The sequence below is a fragment of the Panthera tigris genome, chromosome B2 (assembly GCF_018350195.1).
Source record: "Panthera tigris isolate Pti1 chromosome B2, P.tigris_Pti1_mat1.1, whole genome shotgun sequence".
In the NCBI taxonomy this organism is placed as follows: domain Eukaryota; kingdom Metazoa; phylum Chordata; class Mammalia; order Carnivora; family Felidae; genus Panthera; species Panthera tigris.
The window spans coordinates 70,255,439-70,279,496 of record NC_056664.1 but is presented as its reverse complement, the minus strand read 5'-3'; the positions used below and the strand labels follow the sequence as shown (position 1 = coordinate 70,279,496).

The window sequence follows — 24,058 nt, the reverse complement described above, 5'->3', positions numbered from 1 at the left end:
CAGCTTTCTTTTCACTTTAACTTGCATGATAAATGCTTTTCCATCCCTTTGTTTTTAATCTGCATGTGTCTTTAGGTATGAAACCAGTCTCTTTTAGGCAGCATATAGATGAGTCTTGCTTTTTTATCCATTCTGCTACCCTAACCTATATCTTTTATTGGAACATTTAGTCCATTTACATTCAAAGTAATTATTAATAGGTATGTATTTATTGCCATTTTGTTACTTGTTTTATGGTTGTTTTTGTAATTCTCTGTTCCTTTCTTTTCTTGCTCTCTTCTCTCACAGTCTGCTGACTTTCTTTAGTGGTATACTTGGATTCTTTTCTCTTTATTATTTTATAACAGTCTATGTTTTTTTTTTTTTGATCTGTGCTTACCATTAGGTCTGAATTATATCTTCTCATGTATATTGCAGTCTATATTGAGCTAATCATCACTTAAGTTTGAACCCATTCTATTTTTTTTAATTAAAAAATTTTTAAAAATATTTATTTATTTTTGAGAGAGACAGAGACAGAGCATGAGTGAGGGAGGGACGGAGAGAGAGGGAGACACAGAATCTGAAATAGGCTCCATGTTCCGAGCTGTCAGAACAGCACCCCGTGCAAGGCCTAAACTCATGAACTATGAGATCATGACCTGAGCTGAAGTCAGATGCCCAACCAACTGAGCCACGCAGGCACCTCAAGTTTGAACCCATTCTAAAAGCACTAAATTTTTACTCCTTTCCCCCCACATTTTAGGCATCTGGTGTCATACTTTACATCCTTTTATTTTTTGAATCCTTTGACTGATTTTTATACATAATCTTACTGCTTTTGTGCTTCCTACTTTTCTTACTCATGCTTATGGTCTTTCTTTTCCATGCAGAGTCCCCTTTAACATTTCTTACAGGGCTAGTTTAGTGGCTATGGATTCCTTTAATGTTTGTTAACTGATAAATTCTTTATTTTTTTCTTCTATTCTGAGTAATAACTTTGTATTCTTGGTTGGAGATTTTTTTCTTTCACACTTTGAATATATCATGCCTTTTGGCCTGCAAAGATTCTGCTGAAAAAATCACTGATAGCCTTATGGGGTTTCCCTTGTACATAACTGTTTTATTTTGCTGCTTTAAAAATTCTCTGTCACTACTTTTTGCTATTTTAATTATTATGTGTCTTGGTGTCACCTCCATGGGTTGATTTTGTTTGGGGCTCTCTGTCCAATTTGGGTGTTGGTATGATAGGCCATGTGGGAGAATAAAGGCCAGAGTTGTAAGATACGCATGATGTACTTGGTGGGAGGAGAAGTAAGAAAACAAACAGGAGTAAAAGGTTAGGAACCATTGGAGCCAGAGGAGGCAAGAATCTCACTAAGGAACCTAAGTTTAATATTGTCAAATGCTTGTGGTAAAGCAGGATAGGAAAAGAGTCAATGTGAGATTTGCCAATTGTACTACTTGTGACTTTTAGGAAAGTTTCAGTGAAGTGCTGTAGATAGAAAGTATACTATCTACATAAGGTGAAAGTTAACAATGAAGGATAGCGGAATTGAAGCAGAATGACTCCTATGAGAATTCATAGGAATGAAAAGGAAAAAGGTAGAGAGGCAAAGTTGAGGAACAATTTATTTAGAATTGGAGAACCTTTAGCATATTTGTAGATGAAGAAAGAAGCCAACAGGGAAGATAGGAGTGAAGGTGATGAAAAAAGAGAATTTATGAGGCAAGTTCTGGAAGTTAAATGAAATCAAAGGTAACATTGAAAAGCCAGCCTGAGAAAGGAGAAACATCATTTATTCTTTTAAGACAAAGGGGAAAGAGTAGATAATTGAAAAAAGTCTCTAGGCTTTTTTAGGTAAAAAGAGAGGAAAATTAATAGGTCGTATAGCAGAGCGCCTTGTCATCTAAGTGCAGTTACTATTACAAGCTGAGTAAAGGTAACAATCTTGGAAAGCTAAAGAGTAGATGCTTTAGGGATCAGTTAGAGATAGGTAGGAAGGTTATCAGGGGAAAATTAATGAAAAAGAAGAGGCAATATTTTGAAAATTCAGGCAGAATTTGAAAATTATGAACAGAAAAGATATGTTAGTGTTTCTAGATCTTACCATAGCCACATTTAACAAAGTCCTCGTCATCATCCTGACACAAAATGCCAAGTACACTAATAACCAACTGTTTATCAGGACACTGTGGGTCTTTAGCTTATCCATGGTTTCCAAAACATCTTTTTTATTTTAGATTTTATCTATCTCTAGCTTTGTATCATGCCAGTTTTTGTGCCAGGCATTTTTGTTGGTTGGCCTTCCAAGTGGATTCAGGCTAACATTGTGGAAATCTGTAGCTTGTCAGGCAGATAGGAGAATTTCTCCCCCATTAAATTTGTGTTCTTTTTTTAAGTTTATTTATTTATTTTCAGCAGTGGGGAGGGGCAGAGAGAAAGGAAGAGAGAATCCCAAGCAGGCTCCATGCTGTCAGCAAGGAGCCAGATGGGGGCTTGATCCCATGAACTGCAAGATTATGACCTGAATCAAAACCAAGAGTCAGACTCTTAACCAACTGAGACACCCAGGCACCCCTATGTTCTATCTCTAAAGTCAAAATTACCTCTCTTCTGGTGTACCCATATTTTCAACTCATTTTTCCATTCCTTACCCAAAAGAGAAGCTGAAAATTGCCACACAAAGGAAGCTACAATGATTGCCTAAAACTTTCCCTGTTCTTCCTGAATTTCATATTATGTTTTATTTTTCAAACTCTTGTTCTTGTGGGAAATAGAAGTATTGCTGATAACATCGTTTTGTGTGGTGCCAATACAGATGGTGTAAAATCTCTTTCTCTAATTTGGCCACTAATCCTGAATGTTTATATGTCATTCAAGATTAGGGAGATGAATTTTGACTACTTCTTTAACCACATATTTTCTTGACCTCTCAAAGACAAATTCTCTGCAGTTTCTAAAATCAAAATTCTATTTTATAGAGATGTTGGTCTCTCTGTCTGAGATGACATTCTCTACACTTTCTGCATGGAAGTTTTTTATACATCTTTCAAAGCATGGTTCAAGAATATTCTCCTCTGTACCTTTCTTCTGATTTCCAGCTACTACCCACCCTAAAATGAAAGTTGATTTTTCTTTCTAACTAGTACTGATCGTTTTGTATGCCCTAGTTTTAGCACTTCCTGAACTGTACTGCAATTATTTTGTTTAATATTTGGATCTTCAATGGGCAGCAAGGTTTTTGAGAGCAAAGATGGTATTTTACACATCTTTGAATCTCTAATGTTTAATAGTTCTTAAATACTCTATTAGTGTGTCTTTTGTTTGTTAAACATTCCCTTAAGAATGTTCTACAGAAAACAGATCCTTCAAGATTTTCCATGAAAAAAAAAATTGTGACCTCGAATTAGTTTGTGAGACACTGAATACTCCTCTTGTGTATTAGTATGTTAAAGACTGAGAAATCTTACACAAAAATCTTAATTTTACTTAACCAAGTATTTCCCAAACTTTTTGATCAGGTAATACTTATTAGTGTCCTGTAAAACCAGAGCAGAGATAGTGAACATTTTCTATAAAGGGCCAGATAGTATTTTGCAAACCATGCAGTCTCTGTTGCAACCACATAACTGTTGTTGTAGCAGAGTTGTGTGGGAAAAGCAACTATAGACAATCCATAAACAAATGAGTATAGATGTGTTCCAATAAAACTGTGTTTATAAAAACAGGATTTAGCACTTGGGTTGTAGATTGCCCATGTCTGAATTAGAGTTTTAAGATCACACATAGGAGAGTACCAAGTTAGCTTTGAGGCACATAAATAGCAAAGCCATTCTTAACCAATTTTCAAAATTTTTAACTTAAAACATAACATTTAAGAGTTTTGAAAAGTTTTTCCACTTAACAGACCATCTGTCAATCAGCACCTATTTTCTGAGCTTGCCCTTCATATTCCTACAAAATTATGATGTTCAGCCAGCTAAAGTGTTATCAAGGCTAAGCATAGGTCATATTTCCAGTGAAATTAATTTCCTCAGAACTTTTCCCCTGGGGGCTATGTTACTGTCCTTTCTAAGATGGAAATTGAAAATCTTTATGAATAAACTAGGGCTAATGTTCTAAACAGGTCCCAGGATGCTTCTCTTCCTTGTAAATAACACATGTATGATATCAGAGGAATTTTTAGAGATAAGGCCTTGGGCGAGGGCTTCACACACTGCAGTGATTTCAATTTCTGGTAAAGCAAGATGAAAAGAAATCCTAGTGCAGAAAAAGATTTTGGGTATATGGAGCACTTTTGTCAAAGCAAAGCACATAGTACTGTGTCTACAGTGATTAAGCTTTGACCCAGCCACAAGGAAGGAAGGTCTCCAGTTAGAGCATATAACAAATTAATTTGCCCAAACTAAAATGACTAATTCAATTGTATTTACCAATTTGTCCTCCTAATTGCCAGCTAAATCACTTTTCTTTTTTTCTTGGTTACATACCCTTAAAATATTTATAGTCGGTTATTCAGGCATAGGGTAAATTATTATTTAGTTGAGGTCTACATACTTAGTGTCTTTAATCTATAAATCAGTGGTATAAATCAATACCACTGTTTCTCAAAATACTTTTTCAGCTTTCCTGTGGATCTTTTCATTTAACCTACATTTTATTATACTGAGGTTCTCAAAATTCAATGTGTTATTCTAAAGTTATACAAAGTGAGGCCATTATTTTATGGACTTGTGATATGCTGTTTGTTTATTTTGGTTCCAAATAGCTATGGCCTTTGTTTCATTGACCTCTCCCACTTCATATTTATCTAATTTGATATACCAAACCATCTCTGAATCCCTCATGATTGATTTAAAGTAGGTCTCTCCCTGTTTTAAAAATTAGTATATATGTTGCTTAAGGGGAACTCAGAAATACTGGTTTTCACATTGCATGATCCTCTATCTAATATTTTTGTTTTTAAACAGTTATTTTATACCCCAAATTCCACTGTTTCTCAGGGCTTCCCTACTTCTTTCCATTGGTAGGTCCTTCTTGAACCTGTGGGCAGAGGTGTGTTATACATCAGACTCTAAGCCCATTTATGGCCATCAGGATGAAGGCAAGAACAGAGAATGAGAGGCAATTTGAACTGTCCTTGCAATCCTTGCAATGCAGTAATATCGCCCCTTGTGAAAAAAGTGATTATATCTATGTCTCAGATGCTGACTAATCATATTTTTCTTTTCCTCTTATGAGTGTTGAGAGCTCAGATCTTCACTTCAGCAGTCTGCCACCTCCTCAGAGGGAGGGAATGGAAGTCTCAACTTTTCTTTTATAGGAAGTGAAGAGAGAGAGATGAGTGATTTCTCTCCAGTGACAAACTATGTTTTGTTCTGGATATTTTGCCTTGGTACCTCTGTGATTCTCTAATTGCCTTCTGTAGTATCTGCGTTGAAATCAGTTTCTAGACCTGGGTTCCAACAGCTTTTCCACTTCATATTTACCCAAGGCAGCCCTATAAAGTGATAACAGCAACCTATAGCCCAATAATGTGAGGCCAGGCACTTAATTATCTGAGCTTTAGTTTTCCATTTGTAGCATGATCTCTAACTTTCTGCCTGCAACTATAGAACATTTGCTCCCCTTACTTCACAGCCTGCCTCCTTGGTAAATGTTATATTTGCCACAAAATTTCCCCCCGCTTTAGACTCTTGACCAAATGCTTTTTATTGTCACAACTTAGCTTATGGTTTTTTGTTGCTGTTTTTAAAAGCATCTTGCTGACGTGGGGCATCATTAAGATGGTTGTTCCTGTGTCAGCTCCCATCGTAAAATGATCAGTTAGCAACTATCTGTAGACATGATACCACTTTCAAAATTCTAGAACCCAGAGAGGGGGCTGAAGCACCCCCTGAGACCACAGGGACTGAGAAGGACTGCATTAAGAAGGGTAAGAGGAGGAGCATGTGGGTGGCTCAGTTGGTTAAGCATCTGACCTCGGCTCAGGTCATGATCTCACCAATCCAAGTTGGAGCCCTGCGTCAGGCTCTGTGCTGACAGCTCAGAGCCTGGATCCCAAGTCAGATTCTGTGTCTTCCTCTCTCTCTCTGCCCCTCCCTGCTTGCACTCTGTGCTACTTTCTCTCAAAAACAAATAAAAACATTAAAAAAAAAGGGTAAGATGAGTGGCTTCATTTTGACTACATCACTCCTCCTCTAACTTGACACAGCATTGTACCAAGAGTTCTTCTTGGGCCTATTGTTTCTCCAATGGGAAAAAGACAGCCCAAGGTGGACATAAAACTTTCTCAGCACTGCATTACATTTTCTGGGAGGCCCACTCAGGTGTAATCTCATGAGGATAACTGGGGGAATCTACCAAGCTTGACCGTTGAGGAATGGATAGAGATAGAGAAGTGCAGTGCAGATTATAGCAAACATCAGTCAGATCTTGGTGGATTGCATTTCTGCTTGCAATGGCACCCAAGCAGAGATCCTAGTCAGCAGCCTTGATCATTTGCAGAACCAAGCTGGTGGCCCTGTCTAGCTAGAGAGCTCAGTTGGCAATTCTGCCTGATTTAGATCCCAGCCAATAGGCCATACTAGCTGTGGAACCTATTTTATGACCCTGGCTGGCAGGAGAGAAAATTTGTAGTCCTGCCCAATTGCTGAGCATAACTTCCAGTCTTGCCCCTCTGAGAAAACTGGCCATAGATGTCTGGCAGCTGTGGAGAATACCCTATAGTCCACCTGGGCAGGGAGCCAAGACAGCAGCCCTGCCCTGTTGATTAGCCTAGCCTCTGGCCCTTTGTAACCATGGATCCTGAACAATGAAACTGAGCAGCCTTAGAGCTCAGCTTATAGTCTTGCCAGCTGCAGAATCCAGCCTACAAACATACCCAGCAGCAGAGCCCAGCCTATGGCCCTGCTAGATTGCTGAACACAGCCTGTGGCCAGGCCCAGGCTGGGAGCCCACTGAGTGGCCCTGCTTAACTGAGGGGCCTAGCCTGCAGCCCCACCTAACCACGAAGCCTGAATAGCAACTCAGCCTAACCATGGATCCCTGTCTCCAGCTCCACCCAACTGCAGAGTACAGGTGGAAGCCCCGTGGCCAGTGATCTCCTCAAAAGCAGAGCACAACCAGTAGCTTCTACAATTCAAAACATGGCCTATAGCCTTGCCCACCTTCAAGGTATAGCCTGCAGCCCCACTTGAATATGGAGTCTAGCCATGTGGTACCATCTGGTCAGGGAGCACAAGCCTGAGATCACACTTGAACCGGGAGCAGTTATGGAGTACAACCTGTAGCCCTGCCTGTATATACATTTGAATATATAAAACTCAATGGTAAAGGTAAATATATAGTCAAATTCATATTCTCTAATATTGTAATGGTGTGCATAAATCACTTATAACTCTAGTTTAAAAGTTAAAATCAAATGTACTGGGGTGCCTGGGTGGTTCAGTTGGTTGAGCGTCAGACTTCGACCCAGGACATGATCTCATGATTCATGGGCTTGAGCCCTGTGTCGGGCACTATGCTGACATTTCAGAGTCTGGAGCCTGCTTCAGATTCTGCATCTCCCTCTCTCTCTGCTCCTCCCCCATTTGTGCTCTGTCTCTCTATCTAAAATAAATAAACATAAAAAAATAAAAAGACCAAATGTATTAAAAGTAATTATTACTACAATAATTTATCATTGGTTACACAATATAAAAATATAAATTGTAACATCAATAATTTAAAATGTGCATGGGGGGAAGTAAAAATATAAATGAAATTATAAATGAAAGAGGAGACAGTACAACCACGGAAATACAAAGTATTGTAAGAGACTACTCTGAAGAGTTATATGCCAACAAATTGACCTAACTATGAGAAATGGATAAATTCCTAGAAACAAAACTATCAATACTGAATCATGAAGAAAGAAAAAATCTGAATAGACCAATAACACGTAAGGAGATTGAGTCAGTAATAAAAACCCTCAAGAAAGTAGGGATAGAAGGAACATACTTTGAGATCATAAAAGCCATATATGAACGAACCAACGCTAATATCATCCTCAATGGGGAAAAACTGAGCTTTTCCCCTAAGGTCAGGAACAAGACAGAGATGTCCACTCTCACCACTGTTATTCAACATAGTATTGGAAGTCTTAGCCTCTGCAATCAGACAACACAAAGAAATAAAAGGCATCCAAATCGGCTAGGAGGAGGTCAAACTTTCACTTTTTGCATATGACATGATACTCTGTATGGAAAACCTAAAAGATTCCACCAAAAAACTACTAGAACTGATTCATGAATTCAGCAAAGTTGCAGGATATAAAATCAATGCACAGAAATCGGTTGCATTCCTATACACCAACAATGAAGCGACAGAAAGAGAAATCAAGGAATCTATCCCATTTACAGTTGCACCAAAAACCATAAAATACCTAAGAATAAATCTAACCAGAGGTGAAAAATCTATACGCTGAAAACTATAGAACACTTATGAAAGAAAAAAACATAAAATACCTAGGAATAAATCTAACCAAAGAGGTGAAAAATCTATACACTGAAAACTATAGAACACTTATGAAAGAAATTGAAGACATAAAAATAGGGAAAAAGATTCCATGCTCCTGGATAGGAAGAACAAATATTGTTAAAATGTCGATACTGCCCAAAGTAATCTACATATTCAATACAATCCCTATCAAAATAACACCAGCATTCTTCACAGAGCTAGATCAAATAATCCTAAAATTTGTATGGAACCAGAAAAGACCCCAAATAGCCAAAGCAATCTTGAAAAAGAAAACCAAAGCAGGAGGCATCACAATCCCAGACTTCAAGCTATACTACAAAGCTGTAAACATCAAGACAGTATGGTACTGGCACAAGAACAGACACTCAGATCAATGGAAAGGAATAGAGAACCCAGAAATAGACCCACAAACGTATGGCCAACTAATCTTTGACAAAGCAGGAAAGAATATCCAGTGGAATAAAGACAGTCTCTTCAGCAAGTGGTGCTGGGAGAACTGGACAGCGACATGCAGAAGAATGAACCTGGACCACTTTCTTACACCATACACAAAAATAAACTCAAAATGGATGAAGGACCTCAACGTAAGACAGGAAGCCATCAAAATCCTCAAGGAGAGAGCAGGCAAAAACCTCTTTGATCTTGGCTGCAGCAACTTCTTACTCAACATGTCTCCGGAGGCAAGGGAAACAAAAGCAAAAATGAACTACTGGGACCTCATCAAAATAAAAAGCTTCTGCACAGCAAAGGAAACAATCAGCAAAACTAAAAGGCAACCGACAGAATGGGAGAAGATATTTGCAAATGACAAATCAGATAAAGGGTTAGTATCCCAAATGGATAAAGAACTGATCAAACTCAACACCCAAAAAACAAATCATCCAGTGAAGAAATGGGCAGAAGACATGAATAGACACTTTCCCAAAGAAGACATCCAGATGGCCAACTGACACATGAAAAAATGCTCAACATCACTCATCATCAGGGAAACACAAATCAAAACCACAATGAAATACCACCTCACACCTGTCAGAATGGCTAACATTAACAACTCAGGCAACAACAGATGTTGGCAAGGATGTGGAGAAACAGGATCTCTTTTGCATTGTTGGTGGGAATGTAAGCTGGTGCAGCCACTCTGGAAAACAGTATGGAGGTTCCTTAAAAAACTAAACATAGAACTACCCTAAGACCCAGCAATTGCACTACTAGGCATTTATCCAAGGGATACAGGTGTGCTGTTTCGAAGGGACACATGCATCCCCATGTATAGCAGCACTATCAACAATAGCCAAAGTATGGAAAGAGCCCAAATGTCCATCGATGGATGAATGGATAAAGAAGATGTGGTATACATATACAATGGAGTCTTACTCGGCAATCAAAAAGAATGAAATCTTGCCATTTGCAACTACGTGGATGGAACTGGAGGATATCATGCTAAGTGAAATTAGTCAGTTAGAGAAAGACAAATATCATATGACTTCACTCATATGAAGACTTTAAGAGACAAAACAGATGAACATAAGGGAAGGGAAACAAAAATAATATAAAAACAGGGAGGGGGATAAAACAGAAGAGACTCATAAATATGGGGAACAAGCTGAGGGTTGCTGGAGGGATTGTGGGAGGTGGGATGGGCTAAATGGGTAAGGGGCATTAAGGAATCTACTCCTGAAATCACTGCTCCACTATATGCTAACTAATTTGGATGTAAATTTAAAAAAATAAAAAAACAAAATTAAAAAAAAATTTCCCAACAAGGAATAGCCCAGGACTTGATGACTACTGGTAAATTCTACCAAACACTTTTAGAAGAATTAATTCCAATTTTTCTTAAATTCTTCCAAAAAATGGAAGAGGAGGCAACACTCCTAAATTCATTTTATGAGGCCAGTGTTACATTGATATCAAGGCCAGAAAAGGAAACTATAAGAAAAAGAAACTACAGTCCAGTATCCCTGTTGAATATAGATGCAAAAATTCTCAACAAAATACTACAGAACATTATAAGAATCATATATTATGATCCAAAGGGATTCATCCCTGGTATGCAAGAATGGTTGGTTCAACACATGCAAATCAATAAATGTGATACATCACATTAATAGAATGAAAGATAAAAATCATGATAACATCAATAGAGGCAGAAAAAATTTGATAAAATAAAACATCCTTTCATGATACAAACTCTCAACATATTGTGTACAGAATGAGTGTACCTCAACATAATAAAGACCATATAAAACAAGCCCACAACTAAAATAATGTTCAATGGGGAAAGTTTGAAATCTCTTCCTTTAGAAACCGGAAAAACAGAAGGGTGCCCACTCTCATTACTTCTACTCAGCATAGTACTGGCAGTCCTATCCAGATCAATCAGGCAAGGAAAAGAAATAAAAGACATCCAAATAATAAAGGAAGAAGTAAAATTATCTCTGTTTGCAGATGACATGATCCAATATATAGCAAGCCCTAAAGACACCACCAAAAAACTGGTAGAACTAATATTCTGTAAAGTTGCAGGACAAAATCAATATACAAAATTCAGTTGCATTCTATACACTAACAACAAACTATCTGAAAAAGAAATAAAGCAATACCATTCACAATGTTTCAAAAACAGCAAAAATAGTTAGGAATAAATTTAACCAAAAAGGTAAAAAGTCTGTGCACTAAAACTTGATGAAGAAAATTGATGAAGAAAATTTAAGGCACAAATAAATGGAAAGATATCTTGTGTTTATGGTTCAGAGAAATTAATATTGTTAAAATGTTCATACTACTCAATCCCATTTATAAATTTCATGCAGTCCCCATCCAAATTCCAATGGAAATTTTACAGAAATAGAAAAAACAATCCTAAATTTCATATGGAACCACAAGTGACTCTGAATAGCCAAAGCAATCTTGAGAAAGAGCAAAGTTGGAGGCATTATACATCCTGGTATAAAACTATACTATAAAGCTATAGTACTCACAACAGTATGATACTAGAATAAAAAAAAAAACAGATACATAGACCAATGGAACAGAATCAAGAGCTCAAAAATAAACTGCTGCATATATGGTCAACTAATACTAGACAAAGGAACCAGAATATTCAATAGAGAAAGGATCATCTCTTCAATAAATTCTGTTGGGAAAATAGGATAACCACATGCAGAAAAATTAACTTGGACCCTTATCTTACACCACTCACAAAGTTAACTTGAAATGGATAAAGACTTAAACATAAGAGCTGAAACTATAAAATTCCTAGAAGAAAACATAGGAGAAAAACTCCTTAATATCAGTCTTGGCCATGATTTTTTGGATATGACCCCCAAAACATAAGCAACAAAAGCAAAAATTAATAAGTGCAATTATATCAAACTACAAAGCTTCTGCACAGCAAAAGCAATAATCAACAAAATGAAAAGATAACCTGTGGAATGGGAGAAAATATTTGCAACTCGTGTATATATCTGATAAGGGGTTAATATGAAAATATATAAGGAACTCCTGCAACTCAATAGCAAAAACACAAATAATCCTATTACAAATGGACCAAAAGGACCTGAATACACATTTTTCCAAAGAAGATATACAAGTGTCTAAAAAGTACCTGAAAGAGTGCTCAACATAATTAATCATCAGGGAAACATGAATCAAAACCAAAATTATATATAATTTCATACCTGTTGGAATAGTTAATATCAAAAAGGTAAGAAATAACTTGTGCTGTTGAGGATGCAGAGAAAAGAGAAACTTTGTACATTATTGATAGGAGTGTAAATTGGTATTGCCACTATGGAAAACAATATTGAAGTTTCTCAAAAAATTAAAAATAGTATTATAATATGATCCAGCAATCCCAGTTCTGGGTATATATTTGAAGGAAAGTTAATAACTATTTCAAATAGATGCCTCACTCCCATGTTCATTGCAGCAATATTTACAATAGCCAAGACATGGGAACAGCCTAAGTGTCTGCCAACCAATTATTGGATAAAGGAAATGTAATATATATGAGATATTATATATTCAGACATAAAAAGCAAATCCTGTCATTTGTGACAACATAAATGAAATTTGAGAACATTATGCTAAGTGAAATAAGCTAGAGAAAGAAATACTGTGTGATCTCACTTAAATGTGGAATCTAAAAAACCTAAGTTAATAGAAGCAGAGAGTAGATTGGTGGCCTGGGGTGGGGACACTGGGGAAATGGGTGAAGTTGGTCAAAAGGTAAAAGAGTCCAGTTATAAGATGAATAAGTTCTGGGGATCTAATTACAACATGGTGATTACAATACTGTTTTATATACTTCAAAGTTGTTAAGGTTGTAGATACTAAAAATTTTCACCACAAAGAAGAGAAGTAATTGAACAATGAATATGCTACTAAACTTATTGTGGTAATTATTTTGCAATATATATACAGACATCAACTCATCACCTTGTACACCTTAAACTTACACTATTTTATATGTCAATTATATCTTAAAGCTGGGAGAAAAAAAGAAACCCTCTTCCTGCCTCACCTCCCTCCCCCATTAGAATTGATCTCTTGGCACATATTCTTCAGGTTCCCACTCTATAGTGAGACTTTCCTATTCATGGAAATATTAAACTTCAAAATTGTCACAAAAAAAGTGAAATAGAAAAGTAAAGAACCAGACAACATTAAATATGAAACTGACTTAAAATTTTTCTGGCTTCAGTGCCCCCATACTAGGGATGTTTTGGAAACTTGGACCAGAAACTGTAAGAGGCCAGGATATTGTATAACATTTTATCCAAATAGTCAAGAAGAAAAAGTCTGAATGTTTAGAAAAATATAATTTTGAACTGTGATAAATTTAGCATGGAAATACAATTTCAAACTGCAGTAAATTTAGTGTATAGAAATAGACCAAAATGTGGCTACCTAGTTTCAAAGAGGTAAAAAATATTTCTTATGTAGGTAGAAATACTTTGAAATATTAGGGTACAACTAAGAGAGAAAGTGAAAGTGGATATTGGGAAATATCTAGCAGATTCTGCCATACCTACAAAATAACTTGATTTACTGCTAATTTAAAGATGTAGGATAAAGATGTTAATATAATTATTCATAACCAGAGATACTGTGGGCTGTAATGATCAGCTATTGGGTGTCTAAATGTACTACATGGGAGTAATGAAATGTATGGTATATTTCCACTAATTATAATGAAGACTTTTTTGATTGTCTTTACTGTGTTTTCAGCCTGTGATGAAGAGAACAGCTAGCTATAAAACAAACAAACAAAAAACCCCATCTCTTTTAAGTTGGTCTCTTGCACAGAAGACACCAGATTTTCCCATTATAAATTTTGTTTAATAGAGAAAGAAATCCAATAACCTTAGCTCATAAACATTTATTTCTTGTTTTCTTCATTGTTTCTTGTACTTATTCCTCAAGCTTTGACTTTGTGGGTAGTGTGTTTTGACATAACATCCACCACGATAATGTTGCTCCTCTGAAGAACCAAGAAAAATCTCACCCTAAAGCAGAACTCTTTGAGAATATACCACTTACAGCCCAATTGCTATATTACAGAATCTAAAAATATAGGCTGCAAAGCATAGAAAACAAAGACTCACCTCCATGCAAGTATATGCATTTATTTACATAATTTTAAAATTCCCCTTTATTTAAAATAGAACAAGACTTGGGAAAGCAACAACCCTTGGCTCCCCATTTACCTTTAAATGTATTCTAATTCGGGGGCACCTGGGTGGCCTAGTCAGTTGAGTTTCCAGCTCTTGACTTTGGCTCAGGTCATGATCTCATGGTGGTGATCTCATAGTCATGAGAATGAGCCCCATATCAGGCTCTGCCCCATCATGGAGCCTGCTTGGGATTCTTTCTCTCTCTCTCTCTGTCTCTCAAAATAAATAAATAAACATTTAAGAAATGTAATCTAATTTTAATCAAACTCTGTGATAGAATATATTTCCCATATAGCAGTAGTAACATATTCTGTGATAAATTTGGGGAAGTATTTTTAGCCTAAGGGTTTATTTGAAATCTTTACATATCATTTATACACAAAAAAACTTACTAATTACAAATAGCTATCTCAACATGGAAGGGATATATTAATTCATAAAAAATAGATAAAAATGGAATTTGGTTTTGCATTCTATCTTTAGTTCTCCAGGTTTGTTTTTTAGTTCTTACTGTGTATAATCTCTGTACTATGATTGATTGAAAAAGTGATGACAAAAGTATAGAGCCTACTCTTCAAATTGGCCACAGTTTAATTAGGAATTAGAACAGGTAGAATGGGGATGGACAAACAAAATCCAGTTTGAGTCTATATTGTAAGTATATACAACCCTAACTGACAAATTAGTGGGTGTGCTGGAAGTCTATTTTAATAGGGACTGTGGGCCTTTTTGGAAGTGCGCTCATTTTATGAGGAAGATAGACTAACTTAGTAATGAGGACTTAGTTGTCTGGTGGGAGAAGAGAGCTTTGATGTGACATAGATTAGTCTCTATCTCAGATTACCATGTATTCATGTCCATAGACAAGCCATATATAGATACCATATGTGATGCTTCTTAGGTTAGGTGTTGGGGCCTCGGAACTAATTGTATAGAATGCTATAAAAGATTCAATGAATGGAGAAAGTACTAACTAGGAGGGGCAGTGAAAACTTCATGAAGAAGATGGCATTAGAAAAGGTCCTGGGTGAATGTAGAATTTGAATATTTGCAGATTGAAGGACTTCACACATGTAGAGGAAAAATCAGGCAGTTTGGTCCCAAGTGTGAAAGAGGAAAGGTGGGAGAAAATGCCAAGGAGTTTATAGGGGGAGAGGCTATAAAAGTAAAGAATTGTTAATATGATCAAATGTTCCATAAAGAAGAGGAAAGGACTAAGAAAAAGGATTAGATTTGTTATCAACAAGAGAAAGGAGAACTGGTGAGAGTGTTGAAGATTGAAGATTGGATGATAAAAAAGCACAGCAATAGATTTTTTTAATGAAAGTCTAATTTTTTTTTTACTTATAATCAATCCAAATAGCTATTTCTTGAATTTCATGGCAGTGATATACATAGTATGTCTAAGTGGCAACTGTAGATCAGGGCAAAGACCTAAGCTTTGATACCAGTGTTCTTTTATTTAAATGCAGGGGTGTATTAGATTCTTGTCATTCAGTAATCATTTTCCCTCTGTATCCAAGTAGTGAGGTGACTTTTTAGTGTCCATCATTTAGTGTCCATTTACTTAAGTTTATTTATTTATTTTGAGAGAGAGAGAGAGAGAGAGAGAGAGAGAGAGAGAGAGAGAGAGAATGAATGGGGAAGAGGGGCAGAGAGAGAGAATCCCAAGCAGGGTACACACACTGTCCGCGTGGAGCTGTATTCCACAAACTGTGAGATCATGATCTGAGCTCAAATCAAGAGTTGGACACTTAACTGACTGATCCACCCACACATCCCTAGTGTGCATTTTTACAGTAAAGACTTTGTAAATTGAATTTAATGCTGTTTTAAAGAGAGTCACTAGACGACATCACTTTATTTACCTAAAGGGGAGTTATAACTTAAAAATACTGTCCTATCAACTTGAAATAATACTTTCTAAACAGGCCTTAATCTAGTATAAAGGAAACTTGGTTACATTAACAAGATTCAAATTCTAATCCCAGTTCTTTCAGTATTTTGCCTGCCTTTGAATTTAGTTTTCCAGTGTCTCTGATCCCTCTTCAATGAAATATATTCTATTTCTCACCTCACAAGATATAAATTATATAAAAGAGTATAATACTTAACTTTTTGATTGTTTTGTTGCAAAAATTAAATGATTTATCTATCTTCCTTCTCTTCCAACACACACACATATGAGTAGGTGTACAAGTGTGTGTGTATGTGTGTGTATAAACTTCGGGAAGAAGAGATAGGTTTTTATAAATGCAATACAATGTAGTATCTTATTAACATGGAACTTTCATCTTGCACATAAATGATTGATTTGGCTGCCTTTCTTTAAAAGTTACATCACTTCAAGCCCTCATTCTGGTGATTTCAATATTCCATTCCCCCCTGACTAATATGCAAAGACAACTTTTTCATGCTTCTGATTGAGATAAAAACTTCTCTATTAATTTTTGACACTGAAAGTACAATATTACCTTATTAATTTAGGTGGGATTCAGAGATAATAGAAAGCTTGGTCATATATTTTTAAATATCTTAGTTCTACTATTGACATTTGCCTGTCATTGGACTTTTCCAATGAGGGAAAACAGACCCAGGGTCAGGAATAGCAATGGGCTCTGACTGGGGGCTGGAGTAGGAGAATATGGTTATAATAATCAAGATTCTGTAGTCACCTTTCTTGTATAATGTGATCTTTTGCAGTCTGCTGAACTATTCCTCAGGCCACAATAAACAACTCTAAGGCCTTTTTCATCTATAAGATTCTGTCATGTGTTTACAGCTAGTATATGTGGCAGTATACCATCCAGGCCCTCTGCTGCAGATGGAAAGAAGTATACATTTCAGATTTGAAAAATAGAGAGTAGCATTAGAATCACTACACCCAACTTGGTTTTCTTTCAGGCAATTTTGAAGTAAATCAATTATTTGAGCATACCTAACTTGTCCAGATAGAAAAGTAATATAATTTTAGTGAATTTGGCTATTGAACTTCTGCCTTCATTCATTTCCTTTTATAATAACCTTGTTAAAATACATACTATTTTATATTGACAATTATCTTTTTATGTTGCAATCTGAGGCTATTACTTTTCGACCAGGTCAGCTGAAAAAAAAAACATAGATTGATTCTAATTTTCATTATTCTAAAATGTTTTATTCATCAACCACATTTCAATTCTAGTAAATGTAATTTTTAAAACAAGGTTATATGTGGAGATGAGCTTTACTGAAGGTCAGGTAGAGGTTTTCTCAGATCAACATATATCAGCTTTACTTGATGATGATAATTTTAGAAGTTTCTCTCAAAACTCTGGTCAACCCTTTCAAACTTCAGCATCAATGAAACTTCTCAATTTGTTTCACTTTTAGTTCATTTATGGATTCTATTAATACCTTGCTTGAGTCTGAATAATTAAAGGCAGATATATTTAATACTGAGAAGTTAGCACTGAACTCCTTTTATGTTCATGTCTCAAAAAGTCTTAGATTCTTTCATGATTGTCTATCACACATCCAGCCTAATACCAGGAAATTTTTTGGATCAAAGTAGATACTGGTCTAAGTTTAGTCTTGTGGAAATATTAATTCATAGTTATATTCATCACCTTTAGCCCTGAGTATCTTATCAGGCTTGACATGGTTTCATTGCTATTTTCAATTCTACTTAGTAGGGCATTATGTTAAAATGTTTGATGCTTTTTAAAATACTCCAGTTTTTTTTTTTTTAATGTAGGCACTTTGTAAGTGTTCTTGTCTAGCATATAATTATACAAATAGTGCAACATTTAAGTGACTGTTTAATAACACCATAGCAACATAGTATTATTTACTCCTTGTTTACCGTATACTTAGAGTGTAATTATTTATGTTGAAGTTGAAGAGCAGCACTTTTATTTATAAGCAGCTCCATAATGGAGCATAGAAGAGTTTTTCCACTGTAACAGTTCTAATCAGTGCATAGCTCCTTTCTAAACCTGCAGCCCAATTCACAGATCAACATGTCAATTAGCCTTCAAAGAAAATGAAGAGTTGGTCTAATTTCTCAGTTTCCTAATGTCTTAACTAATTTTTAGAGATCCATTGATATCAGCAGAATCTAAAAGCATTTGCAACTCTTATGTCTTCTTCCTTTCTCTCTGCCTCTCTATGGCCTTATAATCTACCTAATTAACTGATTTTATACAATTCATTTTGTGTTCTACCTTAACAAAAGGTACACATGCCTGAAAGAGAAAGCAAATTATTTTCATTAGGGCCAGATAGGATGTGATAGCCAAATAAATAAATTTTAATGGAATATCAATAATTTCCTTAATAAGACAAAGTCTCCCTGATATTGTCTGGAATGTCAAGATAAGACTTAGAAGATAGTAATTACTCACAGATTTGTCTTCCCTTCAACTCTCATGAATTTTATCTTGAATTTATGTATGTAGTAAACTCTTGGTTGTATATGGCTTGGCTCTGAAGAGATGAATGAAAGACTTTGGGATGCATCCCCATGTCCTTGTTTTCTAACTCTAGGTACTATTGATTACCCACTAAGGTAGTTCATGGGCCACTGACAACAGGGAAATATCAGCAGGAAGAGGGATAAGGAAAGTACAAATTCTTCAATGTCTATGGGTGCATCCTGGCTTTCCATGAGCTGGCTGGAACTATAAGTAGTGAGTTGCTAATCATTCTGATATTCAAGCATGATCTGATTTAGATGTTTTAGAAATGAGTTCTTTACTGATTGTGTTGCTGAACTATTAGATGTATATAAAACATATTTCTACAACTAGTTATACTTTTCAAGATACTTCAGTATAATTTGCTTGTTTGATTTCACAACAATGTGGGGAAGATCTGTACAGTATGGTTTATAATTTATTTTTTCTATGAAGATTCTGAGGATTAGACATGTTGACACGCTCAAGCCCAGTAATAGGTGATGAAAATGTTTTGATTACTGTTGCTTCTACTTCTTTCAGCTGCTATTTATTATGTTTTCCTTGTGTCAGGATATGTGCTTTAGAAATTTAATCTCATTGAATCCTTTCAACAGCCCCTTTAAGGAGGTACTGTTTCATTTTACAGAATCCAGTGCTGTCTCCAACAGTTCCCTTCCAAAGCTAAAACTTGATAAAGCAACAGTGCAAATGTTGTCTTAGATTATCATTGCCTTGTCATTGGTTTTTAAATGCAGAGTTGATAACTCTAACTCCCTATTCTACTTTGAGATCAATTCAGTATTCTTATTTTAAAAAATTACAGGTTTTTGTGTTCATTTCTATTCCCTTCATAATAACAGGTGTTAAAATTCACATTGTATACATCCCTTATTTTACTTTAAATCAGAGGCAGGAAAGACCTATAGACAATTCTCTGTACCACAAAATGTTATACAGATAAATTATAGACCCCAGAAGGCACTGGTAACATACCTTCGTCTCAACAAAGGCAGAAGTTACTGGAGCTAGAGATAGAAAAGAAATATGTTGGCTAGTGCCAAAGGATATATTCACAATATAATGGTTTGTAGGTCTCAGTGAAATACTTAAAAGAAAAAAAAGACACGAAAAATTTACTTTCTTGTTTTCTTCTGCAGTAGATTGTTAAGTGACAAAATACCTCCCAATGGCACAATGGCTAGTTTTCTCTACGTGGCTGAAGGGCCTATGCATTCAACTGCAACTCAATAAGAGACCGATTCATACAATTTTGAGCCAAACTGCAGCTCCCCTTTACCCCTATCAAAAAATAAAAATCCAGAAAATACGTTCTCCAAAATATGGGACCTACATTAGACATGATAGCAAGAACACTTAGATTCTGGATTACAGTAACAGATAAAACTGAATTTACTCTTTCATACCAAAAGTAACCTAGACTCTTAATTTTTTTTTTAATTTTATTTATTTATTTTGAGACAGAGAGAGACAGAGAGAGAGAGAGAGAGCATGCGCAAGTGCACGGGGAGGGGCAGAGAGAGAGAGAGAGAGAGAGAGAGACAGACAGACAGAGAATCCCAAGCAGGCTCCATCCACACATGGGTTTCAAATTCATGAACCATGAGATCATGACCTGAGCCCAAATCAAGAGTCAGACGTTTAACCAACTGAGCCACTCCGTCGCCCCTAGATTCTTAAAATTCTAAAGCTGTTTTAAGGCTGGATATGCTATGATGACTCATTGTGTGGTAATAATGCTCAGAGTTTCCCCTGACTTCTTGTGACTGTATGATTTTCATTTTTGAAATGAATAAAGTTGCCCCTATTAATCACAACCAAGAAACATATGTTTTGAATAAACACCAAATTCTCTAAAATTAGTAAATTCATTGTTATCTAACTTTGTGAGTCTAGAAAACTATATTTTTAACTAAGTCCAAATAACTTTATGCATTGATCCAGAAGGGAAAACATGAAAATATTTATAGAAATTGGATCTTTGGCTGTGAACTGAAAAATGAATAGTAGTCAAATATTCTAGAAGTTGACCCTGGTGTAATCTAGTAAGAACAATTAATAACTAAAGACACATGAATTTAAGAAATGGAAGAAATAATAATATTTCATAATTGGCTTCTAGAAGTAAATAAGAAGAATGCATGTTTTCATTGAATATTCACCCTCAGCTTCAGGTTTTAGGCCCATTATATCCTTGACTATGACATGCTCTTCACTGGCAACATTGTTGGAGTAGCAGAAGTAGTCAGGAGACTCTGGTGCAAATTAAATAAACATTTTTTTTTCTGTCTTACATAGAAAGGAAGAATAGATGGACTCAGTTATATTTTATTGTAAAAAATTCATAAAGTGTCAGATAATTGGGCTCCTCTCTTTTTTCTATTTTGTAGGCATTTCCACAGTTGTGTTAATCTAACCTCTACCCTACACTGTACTCCAGTTCACATTTTATAAGTCAATTAGCCAAAATATCAACAACTTAAAATAAAGTTTTCTCGTCTTTCTTATTTGGAAAATATCATTGCCTGATAATCATCCTGAAATAGAAGTTAATAAACACTATTTTTAGGACGCCAAATGATCAAGATTACTATGGTATATTCCCCAACTTTTAGGAAACTCAAAAGTCTGTATATAATCTATAGGGATGCACCCATATATATTATAGGAAAAATTGTGCTCAGTATCAAAATAGAAGTACAAATAAAATATTATGGAAATGCAGGAAAAATTTATTTGAACTAATGTATATGAGAAAAACTAGCATTTGAACTGGATGTTGAGGAATGGAGAGGAGTTAGGAGGAAGAGAAACTTTCTAGTTGAGATAATAGCTTAATAAAAGCCACACAGTAAAATGTAAGAAATGGAGAGAATATGGTGTGTGTGTGTGTGTGTGTGTGTGTGTGTGTGTGTGTGTCCATTGTGTGTCTACAGGCAAATGGTTGTTAAGAAAACTGAGTTTGTGTTGTAGAGGCTTTGAATTCCAGGTTGAGGAGATTGTATTTTATTTTGTGTTTAGTGGAAAGGAAAACCATGTAAGAATTTTGAACAGGGACTCTATAAGCCATTGTTTTAAGGACACAACTGGTGGGAGCAAAACACAGGATGAATCAGAAGGGGAGAAATTAGAAACCTAAAGATTAACTACAAAGTTGTTATAGTTCAGATGAGAGTGATGATGGGAGCTTGGACTTTAGCAGGAAAGAAAAATGGGATGTAGACAGAGTTTATGAGAGAAAAGACACAAGAACTCATTTGGTGAGGTTGGAGTCTCAGTCTTCAAGAGGATGCTGATGGCATTAGCCAATATAGGAAGGAACAGAGAGGATGATGTGTGGGTGCATGTGATGAAGAAGGTACATTGAGAGTAGAAGCAGAAAAAATGGGAAACTTCTGCAAATCTTTGGGTACAATGATCTATTTTCAGATGTATGTTAACCCTTTTAGGAGAAATTATTTCTACTGCCATAATCAGCAGCATTAAGGGAAATAGGTTTGATTGTGATTCAAAGACTGTGGTGGTTTTATTTTTGTTTTGCCATTGATGTTTGAACTGTTGAGTTTAGATGAAAATCTGGGTAGATGAGCTTTATAGTAAATGATATCGTAGGAATATTAGGAGATAGTAAAAGTCACAAGGGAAGAATATTTTTGACCCAGTCTTTATAATCATTATTGTAAGTGTTTTGCTTAGTGTTCTGTATTTGCTGACAGCATGGTCTATTTCTAAAGATTGTTTATATTCCCATGGTATCCAGAGTATAACAAATAGCAGGAGGGTAAACCAGACTATGTTTGCATGGGAAGGAAAAATGAAAGCATATTTCATTTCAGGCTGATTGTACACACCTCTGGGATTTGATTTTTCTCTATGCTCGCTTACTTAGAGGGCAGATGGTAAATGATAGTTGTGAGAAATGAAATGATAAATTATATATATTTAAGTAAATTATATATACAAATATATAAGTAACACTAAATTATAAAAATATATAAATTATATTTTAAAATATAAATATATAAGTAAATAATTATATAAATAAATGAATATATATATAGAGAGAGATAAATGTATGTGTATGTATATATATATATATATATATATATATACATTGCTTGGTATCTTTTGAATATTACATTAGTGAAATAGGGGCATATCAAAATCTGGAAGTCAAGCCCAAATCAAATTAAAATATCTTCATTAAATCAACTAAGTAGTTATATTCTAAAAATTATTAATTGAAGGAACTATTCATATGTGGATTTTTAGATTGTTTTGTTTTTCCATCTTTAGAATTTATTGGTTACATATACAATAGTATTATAAAACATTATGCTAGTTTATTTGCATTACTATATATATTTCTTCTCATATTAGTATAATTTCTCTCAAGAAGATTTTTCCCCTTGATTTTTTTACTTTTATTTGTTTTTGATAATTTTTTGAAATTTAAATTTTGCTTAATATACAGTACAATATTGGTTTCAGAAATAGAATTCTTTTAATTTTCCTCCGTATTTCAAGTGTCTGTTCATGGAAATATACTACTGTCTCACTTCTGCCTTCAAATAAACTTGAAAGGAAACAAACCTAATACAAAAGCAGTCCATTTTGTTATTTTTCTGTAGATAACTCAGTGGAAACAACTGCGGTTTTAGGCTTGGTGAATTTTTGTTTTTCTTCTTGTGTCTTTGGTTTCTATTAGCACTTGTGGACTAAAGGTAAGAGGATGGGTACTCCTACCTGAGCATGTAACAAGTAACTAAACATGTCACTTCTTTATCATTGGTTTTAATTTTAATGTAAATAGCCTAAAATTATTTTCTGGCTTCATTTGGACAAATACTCTCTAAGTGCTTTATCTAGAGACAACTAATAAACATCAAATGTCCTCTAGGGTATTCAGTATCATTCCCTATTACCACAACGTTTTCAGAATTACCACGCCCTTTCTTTGACAATAGATTAATATATTTACAATTTTAATAAAATCCAGGCTGAGGAGGCAGTCAAATCAGCACCAATCTCCCTGTCCTATTTGGTGAGGGGATTTTTTTTTTTTTTGTAGTGGAAAGAGTATGGGGTGTTTAAGTAGCACGTCCTACAAATATGTTTGCAAACTTAATAGATAAACCTTTATTAACTAGTCAGGTAGAGAAAGCCTGTTCTCACTGGTGCTTTGCATGGAGAAAAATGAAAAGTGATCTTTAGTAGCTCCAAACTCCTCAACCCCAAGACATAGCAAGACTCCTGGGGTTCTCTTTGTGGAGATGTGCACTTGGGAAACCACCCAGGTTTTCATAACAGATTTCAAATGGAAGAACCATTCACTATTTTCCTGACATGACTGCTTATAATTTTGTAAGCAAACATAGTAAGTGGTATTTCTGTTTGCCTCCTATATATTTAAAATTTTT

The 24,058-nt window shown here is 35.3% G+C and overlaps 1 long non-coding RNA gene across 1 annotated transcript in view; it reads right to left on the bottom strand.

The window, feature by feature from the left end:
- LOC122238677 overlaps positions 1 to 20,296 on the bottom strand; it is a 60,774-nt gene extending 40,478 nt beyond the window's left edge. The window contains exons 1-2 of the long non-coding RNA XR_006217723.1: positions 20,254 to 20,296; positions 19,614 to 19,645 (exon numbers count right to left, since the gene is read on the bottom strand). This is a non-coding gene — a long non-coding RNA (uncharacterized LOC122238677). The remainder of the gene's footprint in view (positions 1 to 19,613; positions 19,646 to 20,253) is intronic.
- Positions 20,297 to 24,058: the final 3,762 nt, after the last annotated feature.